This window comes from Acanthochromis polyacanthus, chromosome 1 (assembly GCF_021347895.1).
Source record: "Acanthochromis polyacanthus isolate Apoly-LR-REF ecotype Palm Island chromosome 1, KAUST_Apoly_ChrSc, whole genome shotgun sequence".
Lineage (NCBI taxonomy): Eukaryota > Metazoa > Chordata > Actinopteri > Pomacentridae > Acanthochromis > Acanthochromis polyacanthus.
The window spans coordinates 46,811,924-46,838,959 of NC_067113.1; the positions used below are offsets into that span (position 1 = coordinate 46,811,924).

Here is a 27,036-nt window from a genome sequence, read left to right on the forward strand (position 1 = left end):
CATAACAACACTAACAGCAACATAAAATCTAATACAAAAAAGGGATCAGTAAAAACTAACCTCTGCCAATTATTGTACTGAAGTTGCATCTAATATCGAAATCTGTCAAAAATTACCATTTCATTATAAAGTATCATCTCTTCACCTTCCTAATAAGATATATGTGTGAAATGTCATCATAATTAGCATTAGGACTCTTGAGTTATGGCCAAAACATGCATTATAAGGTCACAGTGACTTTTAATGGCCAAAATCTAATCAGTTCATGCTTCAGACTAAGTTAATCTCAAGACTTTCTCAAGAAATCACATTTACAAGAGAGAAACGTGCATATGAATGCACAGAACATTAAATTAACTCAACAAGAGCCTGGAGCAACACTAGCAGCCCTTTGACATTGTAATTAAGCATAGCAGTGCTTTACGTTACACTCTGGGAACCATACATGCCTGCCCTAAATTGGATGCTAATTCACACAGCATATGGGTTATTTCGCTGACGTGAAAACTACTGGCGCTGCTGGAGGTAACGTCAGACGACCACCAAAGTCCAAAGGATTCATCTGCAGGGGACCATGAATGACTACAGAATTTAAAGACAATCTAGGTGATGGCTATGGAGGTACTTCAGTCTGGGTTAAAGTCATGAACTCACTGACATTTCTACGCTTCAAACCAAAATGGCATCATTACACCACTAATAAGAAGAGAAAGGCTGACAAAGAATGTTGCAAGTTCAAACTGCTGCTGTGTATCATTTTAAAAGGCAGCTGTTGGTGTAAATATCGTCGACCCCTAACAGGCTATAATAGGGCCATTGGTTTCTTCAGGTTTATTGGATGTAGGTTAGATGAGGGGCTTTACGGGCTCAGAGTTGCACTGAAGGATTGAGGGTCATTTTGGGAGCTCAGGAGGAGGGAAAAGGCGGCTTACGGGATGTTTTTTAGGACAAGATTACCACAGGTTAGATTAGGCCTCAGAACAGGGGGTACTGCCAGAGAGAATGACCCGGGGGTTTTGCTTATTCCTGTGCAAAACCAGACCAGCTGAGTCAAAGTAGAAGAGAATGGCAAAAAAAAAAAACTATCCCATTCTGGTCTGACTTCTATCCTGCAGCTGATTCCCTACAAGAAAAACTTATTGTAAATTGTAAAAATATAAACTATTAAGATTTTTATTGTGTACTCGAGGAAACTGAAGCAAAAACAAATCAGGAGCTATTTTTCCACTTGTCGGAAAGGCCATAAATCTTAACTTTTTCTTCATCTTTGATAAATTAAACAGCCAAAAGAGACCTCAATAAATGTATATTTTAAGTTGCAGCAATGAGACTTTACAATTAAATTTAAGGTCAGACACAACAGGCAAAAACATATGTACGCATAATTTCAGAGATTTTGGGACATTTTGCTTTTTTTACAGACATGTCAAAGTTTCCTGATAACATCTACCGTATTGGTTCATTTTCCAGCAATAAATGCTGGTTTTCACTAAGACTGTAAGGAAACTGGCATTAGTTTTTTCCCCCTCATACTTGGAGACAGAAATGTCAACTTCAGTAAAACTTGCATAGATCACGCGTTACAGTTTTATTCCTATCTGTATTCTAAAGGTTTTTACAAAGGGGCTCATTCATGTATCATTCATAGCCGAATTTATAAAACATTTACTCCTAAAAACATGACAAAATTGATTTCTTTTAGCTGTTGGAAGTATATTTTTGCTATACCTTGAGTCACTAAAAGAGACTGAAGAATTTTGAACCGATGTGATGTTTAACTCTGTTCTGTAAATGTATGCAAATTAGCACACATTTAGAGAGTTAATACACAATTTATATATTCAAACACAACATTTCTAATACAAAAAAATAATTGTATTAATGTAATTTATCAACTGGTGATGTTTAATGGCTGTATCTATTAGCCAGCTATAGAATATTTGTGTCTTGTCTTAATGCAGTGAATGAGCTGATGCTCTTATCTACAATAATCCAACCCTTTTCAGCTGCTACCATTATATGCGTCATATTTATGAATAAAATTTGTGGTAACATGAGTTGTACTATTCTGAATACAATTTTAGAAAACTAGCACACATGCATTTATCAAACCTGTCTGACCTGAACTAACATGACTAATATGATTTTATAACAGCCTCACAGAGAGCCTGGGCTGTGGGTTTCACAAAGAAAAGCACAGAGAACAACTAATGGACACAGCAACACTCTGTTCCTGTACAGGCACATTAGAGCTCTACTTGAGAATAGGTCTACATGACTCAGCAACACACAAAAAGGTCATTTTTCAAAACACTGACAGGCAGCTATTTTGGCAAAATCATTATGTGGAGTCCATTCAATCTAATATTCAGAAAGGAGCTGTGGACATGATGTCTTCTCCAAATGTTTACAAGACATCTCCCTTTAATATTCTTTCAATGCTTAAGCAACAATAATGTATTCAGCTGAGCTACAATAAGATTTTAATGTATAATATGGCCTAAGGCTGCCAACAGCCATGCGAGTTGATGAAGTTGTAAAGAGCTAGTTTTTGTGCCCTTTCGCCAGAGTACAAGTTAATAAATGTGTAGTTTAGGGACGTGGGCTGAGCTATAAATGGTACAAGTTTATGTTGCTGTGTGGATATCTGTATGCAGAATCTGAACCGGTTGTAAAAACAAACTTCCTTCTGGACACAAAGGACACTATAAAACAACTGTAGGGTTAAAATTAAACTTTTCCTCTGTGCCAGCCTCCTTTTTCACTGTCTTCTCCTTGTCTCCAACTTTGACGTCCTTTACATTATGGATGCTGACTGATTGGGAGGCTAATGACATGTGAATAATGAATGTTAACTCAATACTGGGACACATCTGTGTGTCCAGCACTGATCACCAATACCGCTACAGAAGAGATGGTACACCAAAGAGACTAGTAGTCTGAGACATACACATAATAGAGGTGCACAATATTGGGGGGAAAAAAGACATTGCAATATTGTGTTTTTCAGCTAGATACACATATATTGCGATATGAATAAATGCATTAATTTTCCACCAGATGACTTATGCGGAAAGGATTAATCATTCTAGACTGACTGATTGTGCAGGGGAGGGGATCTGCACAGAAAATAGATCATTCTACAAGTGAAGACTATTTTTAAGCGCAACCTTCCTCATATGAGATAAAACTGGAAAAGGTATCCGAAATAGATCGTGTTTTGGATGGCATTCAGATCGGGCTCTGCACATTTCATACAGAGCTTTGTGGAACTGATTTAAATGGTAAAACAAATTCGCAGCGTTTCCTTGTGTAGTTGCACCAACTGCAGGACAATACCAAAATAGTCCCTGTCACTGGTAACGCCATCCTTTTTGTAGCCAAAATAATTCCATATAAAGGACTACATTTGTATGATTACGGCCAAAATCCTATCCATGATTCATTAAATCACAATTAGTGAATTTATCACAATTATTTATAGATTCCAGAGACAATGCTTTTTTGCATTTTAATTTTTGAATAAACAGGCCCCTTTTCATTTCCATGCTTTGCTAGATTCTTGCAACTGTACAAATCTGCATTAAAGTAAACAAAAAATAACATTCTTCTTTAGTTAAATTAAGTCAATTTCCTCCAGGGTAAATATAAAATGTTTACCCAAAATGCTTGACTTTTTGAACAGTTGCTTGTCAATGAACACTGCAAGTTACCAATGTTCTGTAAACGCCTCACATGTCAGCTATAGTTGAAGCTAGCTAGTCAGCTGTGCACAGAGAAGCCGCTAGTCTCTGCTCAGTTACTGCAGCACAAATTAGCTTGAGAAGGATGAAAAAAGCTTGCTCTAATGCAAACTGAACAGTTTAAGCATCAATACTTAAGTCAATTGTGTTTATGAAATTTTGGGTGATTGTGACTAATATTCCAATAAGCTTCCTTTCAAGCATTTCTCTCCTGTTTCTCATTTTGTTGTTTTCTTTTTGCATCTAAAAGCATAAAAGTTGTAGAATCGCATGTCGATTCTGAAATAATATATCTGACAATCTGTTTCAAGCATGGCTCTGCTTCATCACACTTTAGCAATCTAAGTTCTATAAACACTTATACAAGTTACTTTGAATGAATACACTCTGGTTTTATTCAAATACCTTTCGATTGCTCAATCGATCCATGGATGGGCTGTTTCATTTCAGTAAAGGATCAGTGCTTTCAAGCTATTTTTATGTTTGCTGGAAGACAAAAATAAACATGTCATTTCCACTTGCGTTTCAGAGTAGAGCAGAGGTAGAGGCCTAAGCTCAACTCCTAATAATCTATATCCCTTTAACTCCAAATGGAAACCCTAAAGCACTTCAAAGCACCAATGCAGAGTACAGTGAAATCTGACCACAAACATCACCACACACACACTCAGGCTTTGTGTCCCATCTGCTGATTTAACTCAATGATATTATACAGCGATATCCTAAAAACAACCATAAATATCGTAAAGTCTAAATCCTGGTTCAGCATGAGGTTTGCGGCGCTCTGGAAGGGACAGATTTGTTTTCAACTTGGTGCAAAGACATTGTTTGCGGACAGGGCGGTGGATCTCTAGATGAACGCCGTGGGGATCTATGGCAGAGGGCAGGGGGAACATCGAGGATGGCCCGGTAAAAAAACAGAAACCCCTCTGGGCGAGAGCAAAAGAAAAACAAGCAGGCACAGATGTAGAAGCAAATGTGATGAGATATAATACTGTCCACTTTCCTCACTCGAGTCGCTCCAGCTCTACTAACATCATCAGAAATAAATTAGGTTTTACTCAAATAAACCCAAAGAAATCCTTTATGTCAACAAGGTCAGAGATGCCACAGACACAAAAAAGGTCACACTGGAGCATGAGGCTTTTATTGAAAATCATTCTGCAAATTGATCACAACTGTTTAGACTTTAAAAAATATATATATATTATTTATAGAGGCACAGATAACACTTTGTCCAGTGTTGCATTTGTAAACATCAAATAAACACTTAATAAATGATTTTTGCACATTGTAAGAGCTTCATGGGGCTTTTTAAGTTCCATGTAAGTATACATTTCCCTGTGAGAGCAATTTTAATCTTATATTGCTTTTGCACCAGCTCCTGAAGGATTTGTTGACAGATTATTAGACTAATATCTGATTAAAACAACAATATGAAGTGTTAACATTTATGAAGTATTAATATACTACTCATAAATGCTAAATAGTAGGAGTCGGGTAAAGAGTTACTGAAGCACTTTGGGGGACAAAATCAAACAGAAAAAGAAGAAATCACCATTTTCTTTATCTGCAAAAGCCCCATTTCTTTAGTGCCAAAATCTTCTATTTCTTAGTTGCATCACTTAATCTCACTAGTTTTATTGGGACTTTAGTATTAAAAAAAATCTGACAAGATTAAGTTAATTTGCTGGTAGAAAAATAAAAATCTGATCCTGCTTACTGTCTACTGAAGTGAAGCCATGTTTTCTGTGCTTGCAGTGAGACAAAACAACAATACAAACTGTGGACAGATCTGCTCCTTTAAACTATTTTTAAGCACATTTAGTCATGTCCTATGTATTGTAAAGTGTGATAAGCTCCACAGTATCCAGAAGTTCGACACTCATTACCTTGATATTTGCAGGTTCTCGGCTAATCTCCATTGTCTTTGGACCCACCAGGTTAACCACTCTCCAGTTTATTTTAATTAGAACTTCCACTTTATAATCCTCAAGGACATAACGCTTCAGCGACAAATTTCTCTCTGTCTGAGCGGACTGTAGTCTCACTAAGACATGAGCAGAACAAAATATTAACCACAGACGCCGTGGCAAAAACAGTGCAAGGAGGGCAGATTTGGTTACAGGTAAGCTTGTGTTTGACTCCCATAGCAAAGAGGTGGTGCGTCACATCGTCATTTGAGATAAAATTTCAAATCAACCTGAAAAAACTGCAGGATGAAACACTAAACAAATGAAAATACACAACAAACATATGGTGTGGAATCAAAAACTACTGCCAAGTTCAGGTAACAGCAACAAAAGGTCAATCATCAGCACCTTTCTATCACGCATTTCATTTTTTGCGATAGATTTCTGCACAGAATAATGCACGTTACGTGCAAATGCCAACCTCCCCTCTGCATTTCAGCTGCACTCAATAAGCCTTTGGCATAACTCCAAAAAGGAAAAACATTTCATCTCCTAAGAATTAATGTTTAGCCATTTCCAAATCTTTGCAAGCAATTCTAGATGAAACCCAGGGGGAGTCAAAAACCTGTAAAGACTAGTTTGATGTTTAGCCAGACATTAAAACACGTATGCCTCTAAAAAGTCACAGAGCAAAGTAAAATCAACGTTAAGATAACAAACCCCTGACGACAGCAGAGTCTGATGTCCTCGGTGTCGAGTGCAAACAGGAAAACTCACTTAAAGAGCAAAGAAAATCTAATAAAAGCACATTTGCAACTAGAAGTGCAGTCTGAGAACACAGAGCTGCATCCCTGTGACGAGCACAAAAAACAGATCCACACCAGAATTAATCAGAAACAGATGATATACTAAGAACCAAATGAACAAACTGACAACTTGTTCTCCTTTACAGGTGCTTCATGTCCCCCACATTTCTCTGGGTTGTGTATAACCACAGTAAAAATGGGGCTTCCTTATTCATTTTCTAGCAAAATCCAACAAAGTTAATCAAACAAATCCTGACCAGCAAAACATCTTTCTCACTGGCTGAAACAGTTTTGTTTTTTTCCAGCCTCTTTGATATTGGATATACAAAATGCACTTTGTACTGTCGGTCAGGAAGAACATGCAATTTGAAGACATTGCCTTGGATTTGGAAGGCATTTTCTTTTTTTTTTCTTTTTTTTCTACAAATAACATTTGATCCATGGAAAAGGAATTCTCTTTGCCAGATATTTCCAAAAAAATATAAAGGCTTTGTGTGTACTCAGCTGTAACTGTAGGACACAAGCTGCCATGTAACTCTAAAGAGTGCAAAACAGACAGCAGTGTCTTCACAGCTGTGCCATCTGCCCGGCTTTGAAAGTTCCCTCTTTCACAAAATATTTTAGTTAATCAGAATGAAGAGCTTGGCTAAAAAACAGCAGACTATATTTCTTTAGACAAGCTTTTCCTGTGCTTTCAGTGCTTAATTGTTTTTGCTTCAGACCAGAAAAGATTAATCTTCTGTATGTTTCCAATCCTGTGTAGGATGGAATCTGATCTTAATCAAACACAATGGGGTCACAGGATGGAGCAGAGAGACCGATGCAGCCAGCTGGGTTTGAGGTCCTGCACATGGAAACATGAAACCTGAGCCTCACTGTGTACGTTTGTCAACACCATCATTAAATTGTAGTCCGAATAATGTTGTACTGCGGCAGCATGAACAACCCATTGTGCTGCAGGAAGGTTTCAGCAACACTGGTTACCTGGATTTCGCTCTTTTAGGAGCCAATTAAGACAATTTCATTACACAATTCTAAACATTACCTGAGAAAACTGCACATCTATTTAATAAACATAGAAAAAACTACGGCTAGCGGTGGATGCTCATTTCCCTTACTAGCTGCTGGATCGTGAAATGACATGAATATACAGCAGACAGTGTGTGGCTTCCTCACAGACTGCCATGTTTACCAAACTGAGAAATCTTCAGCGGGAGACAGAAAGAAACGCACTTAGAGGAGTTTGCTGCTGGCAAGCTCTTGTGCAGGCGGTAATGTACCAGAAAGAAAATTGAAATTTGATGATACTCTCAAAAGGCGAAGTGGCCCGCTTGCAGACTAAAAAAATATTTCTCCTCTGCCTTGTTCAAAGCCCACAACATTTTGCAATCACCTTGAACTGGTCAACAAGGCCATGTGGTTGTTCGCTGTTTGTTACATGAGTCCTGTGGGCCACATGTTTCCTTGTTTACTTTGTGTCTGTGCATAAATACACAAGTAAAGAGAGAACACAGATTCCTCTTGCCTCACACTGACTCATTTTGTCAGCTCAGAAAACATTAATATACAGATATCTGTATGCAGAGTCATGTTCTATAAAGTTTCTCAGCAGAACCGGAACAACAGAGATCTGGTGAACTGAGTGAGCAAGTGTCAATAATAAAAGACTAGGACAAAGAGGCTCTTTCTCTCATCATTGCATCACATTTACTCACTCCCACAAAACCCCTCAATCTTTAATAACCTTGTAGCAGCTGTTCCAACTGCTGAGCAGCTATAATTACTGCTGTAAAGAAGCAGGATGCTGACTAAACTTGCACAGTCACATTTGAATGTTTATTTGACATTGTAAAAAAACAAAAACAAAAGAATGGTGGTGCCAGAAAAAAAAAAAAAAGTTAAAGCAATTTTAATATCGCAGTGTCCAAAAATTGTAACATAATAATAATAATAATAATGATGGCAAAAATGTGTAAAATAATGTTATTTTTAGCTGATTTAATAAAATTTTCAAAAAGTGTAGATTATTACAGTTACACACTGTAAAAGAGCAAATTGTTATAAGTAAAAATACTTTTGTGAATATGTAAATTAATCTGTCTTTCTGTGGTTTCACTAGACATTATCTGCAATTAAGCAAAACAGGAACAATCTGTCAGATAACAGTTAAGGACTGTGTAATTCTATGACATAATGTTACAAAAGAACAAAATTATATTAAAAAAATACTGATTGTTGATGTGAACTATATAGTTTTGGCCTGATTTTTTTAAGGTTAATACGTAAATAAAATTTTTCTTTATATGATTTTACTAGTTATTGTCTGTAAAAAAAAAAAACAACAGTAAAAACCACACTGTCAGAAAACTGTCAAACAACCCATGAAATATAAAATAGCAATCCAACCAAGGCTACAACGAAGTGATATTTCCATTTTCTATCAATCTTTTAATGACTGTCTTTATAAATCAATTAGCTCTTTGTTCTATAAAATGTCAAAAAATATTGCATCCACGTAAATCAGCATTTCCAAAAGCCCAAAATAACATCAATAAATGTATTGTTTTGTCCACAACCCAATGATATTTAATTTACTGTCATAGGTTGACAAAAATGTAAATATTTATATTTAAGAAGCAGGATTTTTTTCACAAAAAAATACTCAAACCAATAAATAGATTTCCAAAAGAGTTGAGACATCATTTATTTTGGGACAGTGTGTCACAGGCTAACAACTTACAACTACAATAGCAAGTAAATGTTGAAATAGTGTATATAAAGTGAAGTATCTGGATATAAACCCCTAAAAAGTCAATTGCCAGTAATCCTAAATCTCCCACAAGTTTGGTAAATGACCTAAAAACTGTAAGTAAGAGCTTAGCCGTGTTGGAACTCTGACCTACATGCTAAGAAAGTTTAATGTTGGGTATCTAACTGTAGCTAACTGTCCAGTTATTCCAAACATTATTGTGTCAAAAATTGTATGTGGGACAGCCCTATTTTTACTTCCTGTTTTTAGACATTAAAGGGCTTCTACAGATGATCATGGCTCAGGTCATTCAACTCCTCCTCCATCCAAAACCAAAGAGTCACTGTCCACAGGGAGAAAACTGAATGTTTGTGTCTGAGGTACCGAGACCCCATGTGCAGTGAAATGGAGCCTCATCTGAATGACATCAGACTGTGTCTCTCTAATAAACAGCTGTGATTTCTGATTCTTTTCTATTGAACCCCACAGGAACAGACAAGCTGACCGGGCCATCCAGCAGAATTAGCACGCTGTCATTTTCCACTTCTGTTTTTACTCTACAAACTTCCAGAAAGGTCCTGAGACGTTGTTCTGTAAAGTTAAGATGTTTGGGTGCTGCTATAATTAGAGCACAATGAATCACAAATACATTTTGATGAGTTTGTAAAGCTCAAAAGTATGAAACATCATGACCCATTTAAAAAGCTTAACACTGAGGAAAAACTACAAGACTTCTGACTGGCTGTGGCTTCACTACTGAGGATTGAAGTTTGTTTTTTCCTTGGCTTAGCTGTATCCACAGTGAGTTATGAGTTTGTTACACAGAAGCAGGCTTCCATAGACAATAGGCATTTAAGCAGGAGTAGTCTCTTTTCAGTGCTGTTTCGGTAGAGGGGAGAGGAAGCCAAGAGCTAAAGGAAAGTTTTGGTATTTTTTGAATGCACTCGGCATGCAAACAAGGTCACCACTGGACAAACTAGCTTAAAAACGTGAAAATATAACATTAATCTGTCATTCTGAGTCAAACTTATCTGTCTACAGAATAATTACTTGTTTGTGTTATTCTAATTGAGCCAGTTTAAGTGTTTATAGCCCATCAGATGGATTGACAGGTGGACAAAAGCAGACAAGTACTCAAGCCAAACTAAGCAGGTCAGCAGAGACTTGATGCACGTCAGTTGTGATTAAACCCAAAAGGGGATGAGGGAAGGAAGTTTTCTCCATAAGGGCCGGTGGGAAGCGAGCTGTTTATACCTCCTCACTGCTGCTCTTCTCTGGGGGGCCTCAGCCGCTATTGATGCCAACACAACCTGAGCTCCAGCCAAGGAACCCACACACGGGGAAATGTGCCAGGATTGAAAAGAAAAAAGAGAAAGTCTGTGCATTCTTCTGGCTTGCATATCTTTGTATTGATATTATTCTGCATAGAAGTCATATCAGCAAGTTATACTTTACTAGTTAAGTGGCCATTCAAGACGTGCCTGCTAGGAACGGGGCAATTGCTTGGCCTTTAGTACTGGTGCTTGCAGCTTTTTCAATACCACTGACCAAGCACTCATCAAATTTATTTCACTTTATTCACACTCAACAGTGACTGCACTGGGCTATGACAGATTAAAGTTCACATTAGCAAACACTTTATTAGGTACAGCAGTCCAGAGTGAGCTTAACCCTACGCACACACTTTAGATGACTGTGTTTGGACCAGATGTTTTTGTACATGACTGTCATTCAAAGTCCTACTCCTGGCATTGATTTGACTTTGAAAAACTCATTTTTGTGTATTAAAATCTTCACATTTGGATGTTTTCCCCATGAAAATAATCCCTCCCTGCCTTAAATTGGACTAAATGCCACGGTACAGCATTGCGTCTTCTAAAATGTAATGTATGCTTACCTCCGCTCTGGCTGCAGCTCAGCACACCAGTTCACCTGCGACTCTACTTCATGTACAAACCACTCAAAGCTACACAATGGCACGTTGTAATATGTGAGTGATTGAGCCATACGTGTTACAACTGGAAACCGATTATAACGTGGAATAATGATGTGAAAAGCCCTAATTCAGAAGATTACAGGATTGGGTCCTCAGGTTTGTTATGTGAATAAAAACAAAAGCTTCAAGGTGAAAAGTGCCTGCCATGGCATCGGCTACTTGCTTTGCTCATGATTTTGTCATATAGCAAAAAACACAAACAAAAAGAAGTACGAAACATCACAATTTGGACATGTTTACAAGACTTGATTTTCACCAAAGGGGTTCTTTAAGGTTCTCTATGTTTCTAGTGAAACACTCATCCAAAGAACTTCAAACTTGGCACTGCACTTCTTCGGGTCGCCAGCAATAGATCCACCAAGTGTAAATTACATCGGGTGAATGATTCTCGAGCAAAGTCAAGAACAGAATAACACACTATTTATTAGTCAGACAAACACACAGACGACAGCAGATAGTAGACAGTGCCATAGGCTGCTGATTAATATTTTTCTTTCTTAGTAATGACTGTTTCTGAGGTTCCTTGACAAATTAATAAAAAACAACTGTCTTTTTCAACAGCTAACTTCTGTTAGTTGGCCACCCACTTTTAAAACCAAAGAACATTATATTGGAAGAATATCGAGAGACAGAAAAGATATAACAACCTTTCTCCAAGACTGATTCAAACAATAAGCAGCCACTGGAACAAAACCAACCACTACATAGCAGCCACCCATTTCAGTCTCATCTATTTCAACATTAAGGTAAAGCACAAGTTGCCAATACAGTATTTTAAGTGCTGTCTCAATTTCTGCTCCATTTTGGGAAGGTAGTGCAAGCCAGGAAATCTCCTATTTCCAAACAGAGACAAAGTCTTTATGGTGATGAAGGATGAGCAGCTCAGTGTGGCTCCTAATATGCTTTTCATTGGACATAATAATGGCAAAATTCCTGGCAGACAACCTTAGCATATATTTTTCTATAGTACTTGGCTGCACATCCAGCCAGGTTTTCATGTTATGACAGTGAATGATGACTAAACAAAGTTAAAAGGAGAACACACAGACACAGAAGATCAGATGGGCTAAGTGCAAGGATGAGTACTCTTCAATCAAAGCGCCAGTGAGCTTTTAATAGCTTTGTGTTTAGATGTCGTCCGCCAAAGGGCCTGGAAAAGTGAGTGATGGCATAAAAACATGAGCATGTCCTGTTAACGGCTTAACTCTGCAAACATATCTGGAAATATCCTCAAAGCCAAATCCTAAAAGTGCTTCTGATGGGCTGTCCTCCATCTGGGAGCAATTTAGGAACGAAACACAGACCTTTAACAATACGAGCCAGGCCTGCATGACAACAACTGCAAAAGCAAAATGATCACGCACAAAACATAATCCAATATTAAGATAAATCCAAATGCAACACTGCTCAATAATAAAAGGCATAAAAGGATTCGGCTGACTGCAAGTGATTGTCAATAACAGCCAATCACCTAAAAGTAATAACTATGTTTTAAAGGGATATTCCCCAGATATTTCACTTCCATAAAAATGGGGGTCTGATCTCTAATCCTACATCTCTCATGATACATCTTTCATTATACCTCATTGGTTCCCAAAAGCTTGCTTCTTGTCATCCCAACTCCTGCAGTTTGCAACAAAGATTTTCTATTTTAAAAAAATCTGTTTCCTCACCAAGTCAAGACGGCCATGGTGTAAAAATCAAAAGCACAAATGTTAGAAAAGTGTTTTACAGGTTTAGTGCCACCTCTTAAGACTATTAAAGTGGTCATCATAAGTAAAATTGTCCATTTTACCCTCTGAAGCCCAAAAACTGTCAGTGGGCTTGAAAGGCTTGTTGATTTTACAAAAACCAACAACACTGCACCATTTATTCGAGCCAGAAATGGCAAAAACAGAGGAAATGACTGGATCTTGAACTTTCCGACACTCATCTGTGACTTGCTAATTAAAATGGATCAAATCACTCTATTTTGCATGTCTCATTTATATAATTAGCCAAAACCAGATGCTTTTATAATAAATAAATAAAACAAAAAAAAGCTCTGCCCTTTTCAACCCCAAAGTCATTCGTGACTCAGAGGTAACCAACAATTGTGACAAAAAAATAATTCAGGGACTTTCACAGTTTACACAGCACAGACAGGAGAAAATGTAGAAGCAATTTGCAAAGTAAAGCATGCATACTCACCTTTTTTTGGAGTATAAGTAATACTGGTGCAAAAATGTACATGTTGATTTCAGGTATTTTAACTTAATTTTTGTAACATCAAAGAAATTCAATTTCATATTTTTATGTTTTATGGTATTTTAGCTTTGTTATACTGCACAAAAGACATTACTGTATTCATTCTATTTCTAGTCATGGTTGTTCTGTTACCACAGAGGTGCAGGACTTTATATTGCAGAGAAAAAAATACTTCAATAGTGAGCAAAAATTCTAGAAAACCCATCCAGAGACAGCCTGGAGTTCATAAGGTTAAACATCCACATTGTTGGATTGGATATATTAATATAATTCTTTTATAATTCTTGCTGCTAGCAATGTATTTTTTTTATTGATTGACATTATACTGTGGAGGCATTCCCTGTCTCTAATGTCACAAGTGTCCATATACACACAGGACACTCCTTTACCATTTATAATTGCACTGCTGGGGGTGTTTGATCGGTTTTAATATCGCTGTAGTGATTGCTTTGCAACGGCATGGTATATTTTTTCCTAAATTATCGATATACGGCTTTGGAATCAATCTCCTAACATTCACACACACTAACAGCCAGAGGACTGTTGGCAGCTGCAGTAAAGCCTCTCTGTCCAACTCAGTCCATCAAATTACGCCTGGGGCACAAATAAATATCAGCAATGTGTCACCGCTTTATGAAAAGACTGGTACAAGGAATCCACGGGCTGCAAAGAGCTATCAGGACACTTTGATGGAAAAGCATATTGTTGTGGCACCTTGTTTGGCCTTAGCTATGAAAGGAGAGGAAGTCCTTTAGCTGTTCAGTCTTTCAGCCTCTATTGGAGTCGGGTAGACAAAGCAATGGAGGTCTTGTTTTGTAGATCTCCCACACAGCGCTCAGCACAGAATTTTCTGTTGTTCATGCTTACTTTTCCCTTCCTTGTAGTCGCTTCTCGCTTTTTTTACCTCCTGCTACGACTCTCCCTCATTATAAAACTTGATCCAGAGCAGTGGGTAGACCACACTTTATTATGTGCATGTTTTTACAACGCACTTGGATGCCACATCTAAGAATTGTGGACATGTTTGTCAGTGTTTTACACTGCTATTCCTGGATTACTATTGTGTTTGTTTTGAAGAAAAACTAGAATAGACGGGAGCAGACAGAGAGGTGCCTACATTTTTTAAAACGATATTTTTTCTCCTTCCGTCCATCACCGCCACACTAAAGCAGTCTTGCTCTTTTCACAACTTCGCTGCCCTCGTAATTGAAGGAAGATCAAACAGTCCAGGCTAGTCTGGGATACAGTGGCCTCTGATTCAACTCACACTGCACTGATGAACCAACATGAAGGAAAAGTACAGATTGTTCTATGCTTAGACTGGTGGTAACAAGAAAAAAAATAAAGATTATGGTTTTCTCTCAATCTTTTTAATTACAGCAGGAACAAATACAACTCCGCTTGTTAAGTTTCTACACTGACCCTGCACAGTCCACCCATCCAGCTGACGTGATTATCAGCTTGACAGAGCTGACAGGTTTTTTGCACGCGAATGAGCACACAGCTGCTGATTGACACATCGGCTGACAATCGAGCCTGTTGCCATTATTGTAAAGGACTGTTTGTCACATACAACCTGCTACCACTGGAGGTCATACAGGCAGTTGATTTTTATTTCTTGCTAGTATGCCAGTTTCACTACATATGTATCTATTTGTTTAACCAGTAGTTTCAAAGGCTGTAATGTATTAAAAGGGCTGAGCATCGATCAGTACTTTTGAGAAGAAACGGTATTAAAATCATCATGATAACTGGAAATACCCAGAGTTTCTTGCACATACAGCACACACATCAACACTCTGAATTCTAAAAAATGCCAGATTGTTTGAAAAAGCCTTTTTGTCAAAATTAAACCATTTATCACTAAAAGAAACTTTAAAAGCAGAAAGATTTGACCTAATTATGTGTAATTTTCAGTTTTGTCAGGAAAAACAACCAAATCTAAGTTTAAGACCAACATATTTAAATACAAACACATGATTCTAAATGTCTTACTTAAAAACTTGACAAAAATAAATCCTTTGCATTCTTTTTGCTTCTGTAAAAAACTAAAAATTCTGTCCTCATTGGCACAATTATGAAGCCATTATTTGCATCAGCTGTGACCCAAAGTCACATGACAACGTTTCAGGGCCGTCTCAGCTGAACTGAAGGCAGTGTACACAGAGCAGATAGAAAACAAAGACGGAAACAAAAGAGGAACATAGATGGTTCGATATAATATAATAAGAGCCAATATTTCTGCCGATGCTGGTAACGCCATGTTGCTTTTTTTATTTTTGTAAAATTAATACTTAAAGAAATTAAACTTCTTAATGATTTATGACATAACTGTGTGAAACAGCACAGAACAGATTTCTGATAGCTCTGTATTTCTAGCAATGATTGTGATGTTTCCATAGAGGTGCAGGACTTCATACTGCAGTGAAAAATGAGCCCACAGTAAGTAAAATGTGACAGGTTAAAAAAAACACCCAGAAACCGCTAGGGGTCGTAAGGTTAATCTATAATTATCTGTGTTACATCATGAATCCATATATTTGTGACAGTGTGCTAAGCTTTAACAGGTCAGCAAAGCGGTAAAGTACATCTTTAAGGCTGCCAGCACACCCATGTTCACCCTATGTCTGAATAATGTGCAATTCTGCACATCACTGGCACTTTTTAAGTCCAAAGTCAAATCACTGTCTAACAAGCTGAACATACATGAAAGGAGTGGAGCTACGTCTTTTTTGTCTTCTTTATTTCAAATTGCTTTGTCAGAGAGGACGTTTTCCTGCAAATGCACAGCATTTTCTATATAAATACAGGTATTCAAGAGAATACCTTTGTGAGAAAACAAAGAAAACCAAACAGCTATCTAAGTGGCAACAACAGCTTCTGGAACAGCCAGTGGCAGAGACCATGTGCCCAACTCAGGCCACAGGAAAAACCAGGCGCTTTGCTTCACAGACACACAAACAGGCGTAGAAGTCTGGCAGAGAGGCCTGGCTTTTAGTGAAACGGCTCTGTAGTTGTTAAGCTCTGGCAACAAACACAGAAGGAGGAGGAACAGACCGGCAAGCAAGAGGCTGGGAAGCATTGAGACGAACGCAGAAAAGCAACACTTCCATTAATGTGACAATGCCATATTAACAAGTGAGATTACTAATACATGCCTGTAAATATGTGCCTCCCTGTAGTGATCATGAGTGCAGATGGGAGATATCCCTGAGCCAGCTGTTCCAGCCTGCTTTTATGACCTTGATATGCTAATGCCATGCTTGAGTCTACATGGCGCTGTGTCCTGCTGCTGAGCATGTATGAAGTGTTTTATGCAACATATGAGAAACAACCACCTGCTGACATATATGTGAAAAGGAAACACTGTTGCAGAAGAGAATGCGGTTGCTCCAGCTACGGTCCATTTACCTCCCTGCCATCCAATAGCAGGGGGTTTCTCACTGCTCTGACCAATGGTAGGACGAAGAGGAAGGAGGAAGCAGCTTGCGTGAGGTGCTGTGTGCGAGGGTCTGTTGCAGTGAGTGCCGCCCTGAGGCTGGCTGTGATGTAAGAACGGCTCCCGCTGATTTATACACACAGACAAGTGCTCAGACTGTAAATAATGGCACACATACACACTCTCTCAGTCACGAGTCAAAAAGCGCTCACACACCCCCATTACCATGCATACACTTGGCAGATACTGAGCCCACACGCAATTACCAGTGGCTTAACACGTGCCCACAACATTGTATACATCGCTGGAGGCTTTGTGCCACGCAGGGTTTTCACTACAGTCAGAGCAGCCACGTCACCAGCAGGACCAGAGGATGTCGTCCCCTGTGAACCTTGCATGTAGCAGCTGAATATATAACGTCAAAGAACGCACAGATGCAGTGTGTAGATGAAGAAATGTTAACACATTTATGTTGCTGGCTGAGCGGAGCTGCAGATCTCTTTCAAAATGTCATGACAATCCAGCATAATAGGAGATACTTCAGTATGGACTAAAGTGGTGCACTGCTGCCTAGAGCCACACTGCTATAATAAGGTTTTCAGATGTGCGTGTCTAAGAACTGTGGGTAGAATCATAATTAAACACTACAAAACCAGTATCCTCAACTAATTCAGCCTTTCCTTGGATGGCTCTGACAGCTAGAGCCTTGAATGATCCCAGAGCTGTTATAAAACTATGGAAAGTATGCCGGGACATCTAGACTGAGCACTACGCCCCCCTCTAAAACAATCTGTGTCCTTTTGATATGGTCTGATAGTCACAGTAAAAAGCCAGGGACACTGATACTGTAGGAGAACAGGCAATGAATGATGGGGCTTAGTGACAGATTAAACCCTACCTGCTTCTTAACAGACGGGGTGAGAGGACAACAGTCAGGACTTTCCATAACATTTTTTCTTCCCTTTCGCAAGCCGTTCCCGGAACAGAGGAAAAGAGCCAAGACTGCAGGCTTCACATGTCCTTCAAGGACAACTTAAAGCTTTCACTGGGCTTCTAATTTTGAATAAGTGAAATTAAATACAACAAAAAAATTAAAACAGTTTGAGAATCTTAGAGCTATTTCAGAATATTTCAGGAATGTTTACAACTAAGATAATTACAGATTTTTCCTTAAGCCTCTGAACCTCAAACTTCACCCAGCAGATCAAAGTCACACACTTTGGTTGGTTTTTTTAAATGCCCAAATTACTAAACTAGCCAAAAATAAAGCATTTGCAGCAACCAGATTCTGTTAAGAAAATAAACAATTCTGCACTTCTTGACACAACTATGAAGCCATTAGTGACTCTGCTGCGACCAACAGGAAACTAATCAAAACGTCCATAGTAAAATAGTACGTGAAGACAAGTTTTTCCTCCAGTAGTAGTATCACCAGTGGGTAAATATTATACATGTGAATCCAGTTTTTTCCAATTTCTGTAAGATAAATTAGCAAAAAATAAAACTCTTTTGACTTAGGGCATTATAAATTTGCTATGCTGTACTAAAGATATTTCTGAGTTCTCTTCACTTCTAGCCATGGTTGTGTTGTTTCTATAGAAGTGCAGGTCTTTATATCACAGTGACTGAAACTGTAACAAGACCAATAACAACCACAAACTGCTTTGGGTTCAGCGGGTTAAGCTTTCAGCACTCAAGTTTTCACAATTGATCTGCTTAATCTGTACAGACGTCATGAAATACCACAGAAAGATATGAATATTTTAGGTATTGAATTTATTTCTGACTTTTTTACGTTTACTTCAACTTTGTTTGCGACTTATTTTCCCTTAAAAGGCAAATTGAAATTACTTTTAGTTATAATGTTTTTCTCATCCAGTCTAACAACAGTGTTTATCTCTCACACACATAAATAGACAAACACTTCAGTTGTGTAACAGGGTCTTGTTACCCATGTCGACCAAACTAGGGCACAAATGGAGCCCCAAGGCTTAATGATCCCATCTAATGACGAGGGTCAAATGGCCTCAATTCACGCAGATAGGAAAGTTATCAGTACAGCTGTTGATCAGATTTTTTAAAAACCGATTGTTTCCGAGTCTATATTGCTCTCAACGCTGAAAGACAACAAATTCTGGCAGTAGATGAGGACATCTGATCCAACAATGAGTCAATATAATCTAATTCTGTGACCTTTATGTAAATTAAACATTAAATTGTATCTACTGTATATATCCATCCGTTTACTCATGCAATCATCCACCACCGTCAGTACATGCTTTTCATCACATTAGTCACTTTTTCTACCCATCCACCACTGCAGCGTCAATAAATCCTTGGACTGGAATGAAATACAAATGGATTGTTAATGTCTGTCCTTAAGCTCAATGAAACCATCAATCCTTCAAACGAATGTAATATTTAACAACAACAAAAATCTATAAAACTAAGTGGTCCATCTCTCAATTTGCATGTTTGTGTTTTTTTCTTCCCTCCTTTTGAATTTCCAAAAATAGCAGTGTGTCCCTGCGGGGAAGGTATAATTACATCAAAGGCTCACAGACGGGGGCGGTGCAGCTCTATTTTTGAATAAACCCATTATGGGGTCAATGATCTATGTTTAATTAGGAGTGTGAAGCAATTCTTCATTGGTTATTAGGCTGGATTTGTATTTTTTTTCCCCCTTAAATCCTTTTGACAAAAAACTTGCTGATCGCTGCCTGGTGGCAAAACACCAAACAATTTGCAATGTCAGGAAAATTGTTGGTTAAAGCTGCTCTGAACACCATTTTGGAGTATTGTGTAAGCTGTTGACTGTAAAGATGAACAAATAACTCACACAATTCTGCATTTTCCTTCAGTTCTACAGAGCATTTTAGCGTGCTTTAGCTCACTGTTTTAGTTTCACGGCATGCAGCTGTACTGTTTTGGTTCATTTTACATTTCACTGAATTCATCGTTTAACTGGAACATAATGGAAAAAAATATGCAACTCTACTCCCAGAATTGTTTTGCAAACACCACTGTAACCCCTACTTTGCATTTTTTGCAGGAGGCTGATCCTGAGGTGTCGGGGTATTTGCTTAAACAAAGCACATGTCTTGCATTCATATCATGGAATTTTTTTCTCATCTCACTGAGGATACACCTCTGTGACTGGATGTACAAACACAGAAATGAGTACATCTCCATAGCTGCAGTAATTCCAAGTTAACAAGTAGATTATTTCGTCTTGTCAACAAAGGCAAATACTATGTTGAAAATACAGCCCATTAAATACAAAAAAATGAATACACCTGTGGGCACTGACACATGAATAAGAAGCTCTGTAATCACTGAAACAACAGTGAGTACACCAGTGGGTTTCAAATAGCCTTAATGCATGAACATGGTGATAAAACGAGCTGTGAACACCACCATGCTCCCAGTGTTGGATCTATGAGCTACGTCTGTCTTCATGTAAGCGTCATTGTTCTACATGGAGAACAAAAGGTTATATCTCATCATTAGACTTGGCAAATATGGAAAAGGAAAGTGAGTAAATCTGTGGAGACAGAGTTGTAGTAGTAATCAGGAAGTATAAATTCAGCCATAGTACTACTAATCAGAGCCACAGTGGTTTTCCTTGTAAAATGATGCCGTAGATAGTGTGCTAGTTTCCCAGAGTAGCTCTGAAAAACAAATATGCAAGTGTTTTTAAATTTGGGTTTCTGTGACAGCTCACAGAGTGGAAGATAATACATAAGATCCCCCTCTATGGATGGTGCTGAAGAAAAAAAGCCTTATTGGCTCTTCAGCAATAAACTGCAAGATTCAATTTAGCTAAAATGCATGAGAAAAAAAAACTGATGAATACTGTAAGTTCTCAGACATGCTTGGCACATTTGAACCTGGTCACGACTGCCACAGTGTCCTGACAGTGAAGCACAGAGGTGGGAGTGTGGGAATACGGGGCAACATGAATGCAGAAGGTGTTGGGACCATAAAAGCTTAGATGATACAATACTGGCTGACAAGATGACCCCAGTGTGGAAAGGCTTAGCAGAAGAGGAATATTCCAGCATGATAACAATCCAAAGCATACTGCCAAAATAACACAAGAATTTCTAAAGAAGAAAACGGTAAAAACTGACATGGCCAAGTACATCGTCTGACATGATTCGAATAGGACAACTTAGCAATATCTTAAAGTGAAAGGTAGAAGAAGACAAAGCTGCTCAAGAATAGCAAAACAGTTTTCCAAAAAAGTAATATCCTCTATGCCAAGTAGGATTGGGACTGTTAAAAAAATAAAGTCAGACATATGGAAAATTGGAATAATTAAAGATCCGAATCTAAATAATAACTGATTTTTGTTGCATTAAGATCCCCTCTTGTACAGTCTGTAATTTTAATAAAGTAATTCTAAACTTCTGGCTTTTATTCTCACACAGGAGTAAAAAGCCTTCCGTTCTACTTAAAGGTAATGCAGTCCTGGACAGGTTGTGAATAAGCGATATTGTACATGGGTGTACTCACTTCTGTTGGATTTCCCAGTTCTAAGGTGGGAAAATAACAGTCTGCCAAGGGTTGGCGGTTTGGCCTGACTAAGAGGAAGCTGGGCAGACAGATGGGTGTGTGGGGGTTCATTTCAGGCTTTGTGAGGGCCCTTTTGTGAGGCTGCACTTTTTGAACACAATGTTAGCCCTTTGTTCACATGCACTGCTCGAGTATGTAGCTGCATTCCTCATCATGCTGCACAGCGAGTTCAGTGTTAATGTCCACCGCTGTCTGCTGATCCTCATGTAAACTCAACACTGTAGGCTTCAGGGCACACACACACGCATCCACCGAACTGCTGCTCGCTCGCTTTTTCAACAGTAACTAAACCGAGGGGTTTAAAATTTCACACTACGTTGGTTTTCTAGTGAGCGCAGGTTCCAGGAAAGGTGAGCGCTCTTCTGTTCCCTTCATTCTGTTCACTTCTTCTCCAAGGACCTGAGGTTTGTGAAAAGCCTTTTGATGGGAGGATGTGTAACTCAATCAGCTGTACATGCTCTGTGACAAGGCAGGAAATGAGTTTCAACTGGGGAGTCATAGATGCTAATATGTGTGGGTGGTACACTGAGGAACAGGGAAGCACAGACGCCTACACGGCCAATACCAACTGATAAACAGAGCAATACTAAAACCTAGGATCCACACGCCAAAGAAAAAGGTCAAAGCTACTTGATCGTCTGCGTCAGAACAGGTGCTAACTCCCTACCATTCAACCTACGGAGTAAAACCCAGTACAGTCAGTGTCTTATGCCAGATAAGCCAAGAAAGACAGAAAATGTCATATCTATCAGTGTCAGCTTAATTTGAAAGCAGATATGCAATTCAATGGCAGAAGCTGACAGAATTAATACACACGAGCTTGCATATCAGCTACAGGTATATCCGTAACGTCAAGGTGACCCGAACTATCTATTGTGTTGAAATGTCACAAAAACTCTGCCGTGATCATTAAAAGACCAACTCACCAATAGACAAATTTCACTGACATTTATAAAATTGCATTAACATTTAAACGTGTGTTAATGTCCACAGCATTTTTTAAAGCCAACATCATAGCTTTGCCTGATATTACCTTGACATCTCAGCCAGGACACAGTTAATGACAGTACAAGACACATTCATGGTTGTTCATGTGTGTACGTAGGCACTGACATTATATGAATATAGCGGCTAGAGCTAGTAGCTTATTTTAAGGAATTACATAACACTCTGAATAACAAAACAAAATGTTATCTACACTCAACAAAAATATAAACACAACACTTTTGTTTGAAGTGGTGATATTGTGTATGTGGAAAAAGTTTTAGATCTTTGAGTTCATCTCATAAAAAAATGGGAGAAAAAAACAGAAGTGTTGCATTTATATTTTTGTTGAGTGTATTAAATTTTTCTTTTTTAAAAAAAAAAAATCACCTTACTTGCACTATTTATCTAAGCCAGAATCTGTAAAAACAGAGAAAGTCATCGCATTTCCAACTTTCTGATGGTCCTTGAGCTAGCACTGTTCCACTGGGAATCTTAACCCAGTGGTCACACTGTGATATTGCTACATGTCGCATTGAAAAACTTCCCAAAAATGAACCGTTTTCACCAAAGAGATTGTGTAAAACGCAAAAAAAATCTACACTCCTCTTTGTCACGTTGAAGCCATTCATGACTCTCAGTGACCAATAGTCATGTGACAAAAATTCAGGGACTTTTCAACTGAACTGCAGGCCATGTTTACACATGAGTCTAGTATGGAAACAAACTTAAAATTTATATAGATAACATCTATAGTACAGCGCTCGATTTCGACGGTCGTCAGGTCGCCATTTGCAAATGGCGACCTGGCGACCGTCGAAATTGAGCTGAACCGCCTATCATGTTTTCTTCATGGAGGCAGCCACTTTGTATGATGTCATCAACCTGCTGTGATTCCCGGCGCTCGCGGCGACCTGGCGACCGTCTAAGTCGAGCGCTGTAGTATGTAGAACCACTATTTTTTCAGTATTACTACCAACTGTGGGCACTTGGGAAAATGGTGTAAATACTGATTCCAGGTTTTTTAAATTTTTGTAATATTCAATTTTTTCTTGTCTTATAGCTGATGGCATAACTTTGTCGTATCGCACAGACGACATTTCTGAGTTCTCCCTACTACTAGACATGGTTGTGCTGTTTCCATAGAGCTTCATATTGCAGCAAATATTAAGCGCACAGTAAGTAAAAATGTGGCAGGAGCATGACAGAAATTGCATGGGGTTAGAAGTAGCCGCTTTGAATTACTAGGCAAATGGACTTCAGGAACAGAACACACCGAGTTATCGGTTAGATTGGTTTTACAAATCCTCATATAAAATCTGTGATATCTAGCTAGGATTTATTATCTTTTTATTGCTATAGTTACACTCCTTTTTTACCCTATGACAGAAATATAGTGAGGTGCTTTGAGGTCATAAATTTGACATATAATAAATTTTTATTTCCTAAGACTTGTAGAATCAATTCTCTAATTAGTAGTTAAAATTCATTTTCCAACTTTATCCATCCAATCAGGCAGCTCTACAGCAAAGCAGCCGCCAGAACAACCCATCTGGACAGTGATGAAGAGATCACTATCTGGCAACCTGGGGTGAGAGAAACTGTAACTGGTGTAAAGTACCAACAGTCCATTTCCTGAATTGGCCTGAGTGACATGGATAAAGATAGTTAGGGAGGTGTGATCTCACACATGCCTTTGCTGAGATTTACGCTGTGAGAAGCCAGACAGAGCGCGCTCTGTACAGGAACACGATGATATTGTGAGAAAACCAGACAGGGCTCAAAAACAAAACAATAAAAAAACAACAGAGGAAGCGAGCAGCGTCCTGGCGTGCGTGTAGTTTGTAACTCAGACGGAGTTTATTTTAAGCAGTTTATTGATCCACTATTTGGGAGGCATTGTTGAGTAGGATGACATGAAGCAAAAAGGGCAAACACAACCAGGGAGGAGATAAAAATAAAAGTGTTGTGACATGGTAATTTGAGGAAGAGGAGACTGAGAGAACCACAGAAAGATCAGATAAAGCAGGGTTTCACTCACAGGTCATTTAAAAGAGTGATAAACCTTGGCTAAGTGCACCGAGAGCAAAGCCTGCCAAATATACACTCTCTTCCATGAGTGGCAGAGGCAGCCAAGACATGCCAAATTGCACAACAGCACCACTCAGTTTTTATAAGTATTTATTTTCAGATGCATTTCTTGTTCTGCTGCCTGGTGGCAAAGCAAACCTATAGCTTTGTATTCCTTTTTGGTTTACATTTACAGTTTCTACACTTACAAACAACACTGCCAGGTCAGTATCAGCACACTATCTGTTCATCGATTAATCATTTACGTTGCAGGTATGTGCTCAAACATGTGAAAACTCCAACCACCCCCACTGCTCATTACAGCTCTAACCAAGCCTGCAAAGTCATTGGTGAGTGCATCATATGGAGGCCAAGCTGGGGCTCTCCTCAACATTCACAATTGGGTTTTCTCTTTCACAGACAGGCCTCCGATCAGGGCCAGGAACCCTCCCATTAAGGCAAGTTTTCAAGCTCTCTCTTGTGTTTTTCTCCCTGCCTGCACCACAGTCAATCCCTCAATCTTCCTGCCTCCCCAGTGACCACCGACAATAGAGTTAAAGCTCACAGGGACTTTAAGGTCTCTGCAAGTTTCAACTTCTGCCACTCAGTTTCCTGAGAGGCACTCTTCAAGCTGATATGTTGCTTGAAAAATAATAATGAGAAAGTAGGAAAGTGGTACATTGTATAGGAGAAAACTATACAAAACTGCTCTGTGAAAAGTTCAAATGCTCTGTAAAAAGAGTTTAAAAAATGATGATCTGGTAAAAAGGGCGCAAGAAAAATGTGGCAAAAATCGGGAAAACATTGTAACATGAAGAAACTGTAAAAACCGTACCATTTGTAAAAATACAGACTTTTGATGTGGACGTTATGCACGGTGTTTTCTCAGTCAACTTAAAAATGAATACTTGATGTTACTTTAGGGAAACATAACACACTAAAAATTGTTCAAAGTTTAGAAAGGTATTTACAATTTTCAATCATTAATATACCTAATTTTTTATTTTAAATAATGTTAATCATGTAAATTATTTTTTTTCTTATTTAAATACAGTAAAACATCGTACTTTATGGTCAAATATTGTAAAACAATAAATTACCTTTTATAAAAATGCAGATTTTTTCCTGCTTTTTTCTTCAAACATGTAAATAATACTTTTTTTTCCCCACTATTTTACTCGTAAATGTCTGAAATTTTACAAAAGAGGGAAAGTCTGTAAATTAACAGTCAACTGACCAAAGATTAGCAGTGATAATATAGCGTTTTCCATAAACTGATTCACAGGATAAGTATATTCAGTTTATGACACTTTTACATCAGATGAGACATTAAAGTAGTTCAGGTCAATGTTACATGTATTTATGAGGCTTTTTCATGTTCAGTGTTTCAACCCCAATAATCTTTCACTCTATACATTCATAAATTGGGGACATGGGGTTCTTTTCCCAATATTCTCATTTATTTCCACTGTCACCATTGAAGAAAGCTTTATAATGCACAGTGCATTGTGCTGAAAAAAAATCAATAAATAAACTGTAGATGTGTCAGTGTGTCTAAGAGCAACGTGATAGCAGTGTACTGAGTGGCATCTGTGACGCACACGCCAAGACCCAGTATGATCTCCACAAGTTAACAGCTGGATTATGACGATCCGACAGCCACACAAGAGCCAAGCAGTCCATTTTTATTTTGAGCTAAACATTCATGGAATCAGAGCTCAAATACTTAACGAAGACTGAATATGTAACCCATGCTCTCTTTCTCTGGCCCTTTTTTCTTAAACTTCACACTGTGGTGTCACATTCCAATCCAATCAGCACACAGCAAAAGGACAGGAATTTGTATACCTAAAAGACACTCTCTGTGTCTAATGCTGTAAAATGTCTGGAGTCTAAATGGAATTGGATACACTGCTAAATGCAGCTCATCTGTCTCATGCAAGTACACTCACTGTGCCTCCACATGTGTCTAATGTCATCTATTCTCCTTGCAAGTCTAGTTTTAAACTGCAAAAACTGTAGACCATTTTTAAAAACCATGGCTTAGGTAATTACATTTTCATGGTTGTGCTGTCAAAAAGCAAATTATACATTTCTAATAAAAAGAAAAAAACACTTCTATTCAAACTTTTAATCACAACAGGAACAAAGTCAAACAAGTTAATGAACAGGCCAAAAGGGGTTTGAACAAAACGAGCTATTCTCAAAAATCCATTTGTTGAAGACAAAAGTAGGATTAGGAACAGGACAAGATTTTGACTTCAATAAAAGAAGGCAGAATCCCCCGGGGTAGTGCATGTGATCACCACTGTGCGTGCACTCTCATACGCAGACCAGCTCAAACGCCGAGGTGACTCACAAATGAGATCGCAGGGGAAGGAAAAAGACACGTTCACATTTGTAGCCGGGGAACGTCACGAAGATGCTCAGCAAGCTCGCAAGAACATGACAATGCTGACAAACCACAAAGCACAGAGCAGGGACTCGGTATCCTTTACAACACGACTTAGA

The 27,036-nt window shown here is 38.4% G+C and overlaps 1 protein-coding gene across 1 annotated transcript in view; it reads right to left on the minus strand.

The window, feature by feature from the left end:
• ahcyl2b (adenosylhomocysteinase like 2b) overlaps positions 1–27,036 on the minus strand; it is a 57,360-nt gene that overhangs the window by 25,430 nt on the left and 4,894 nt on the right. The window lies entirely within an intron of this gene.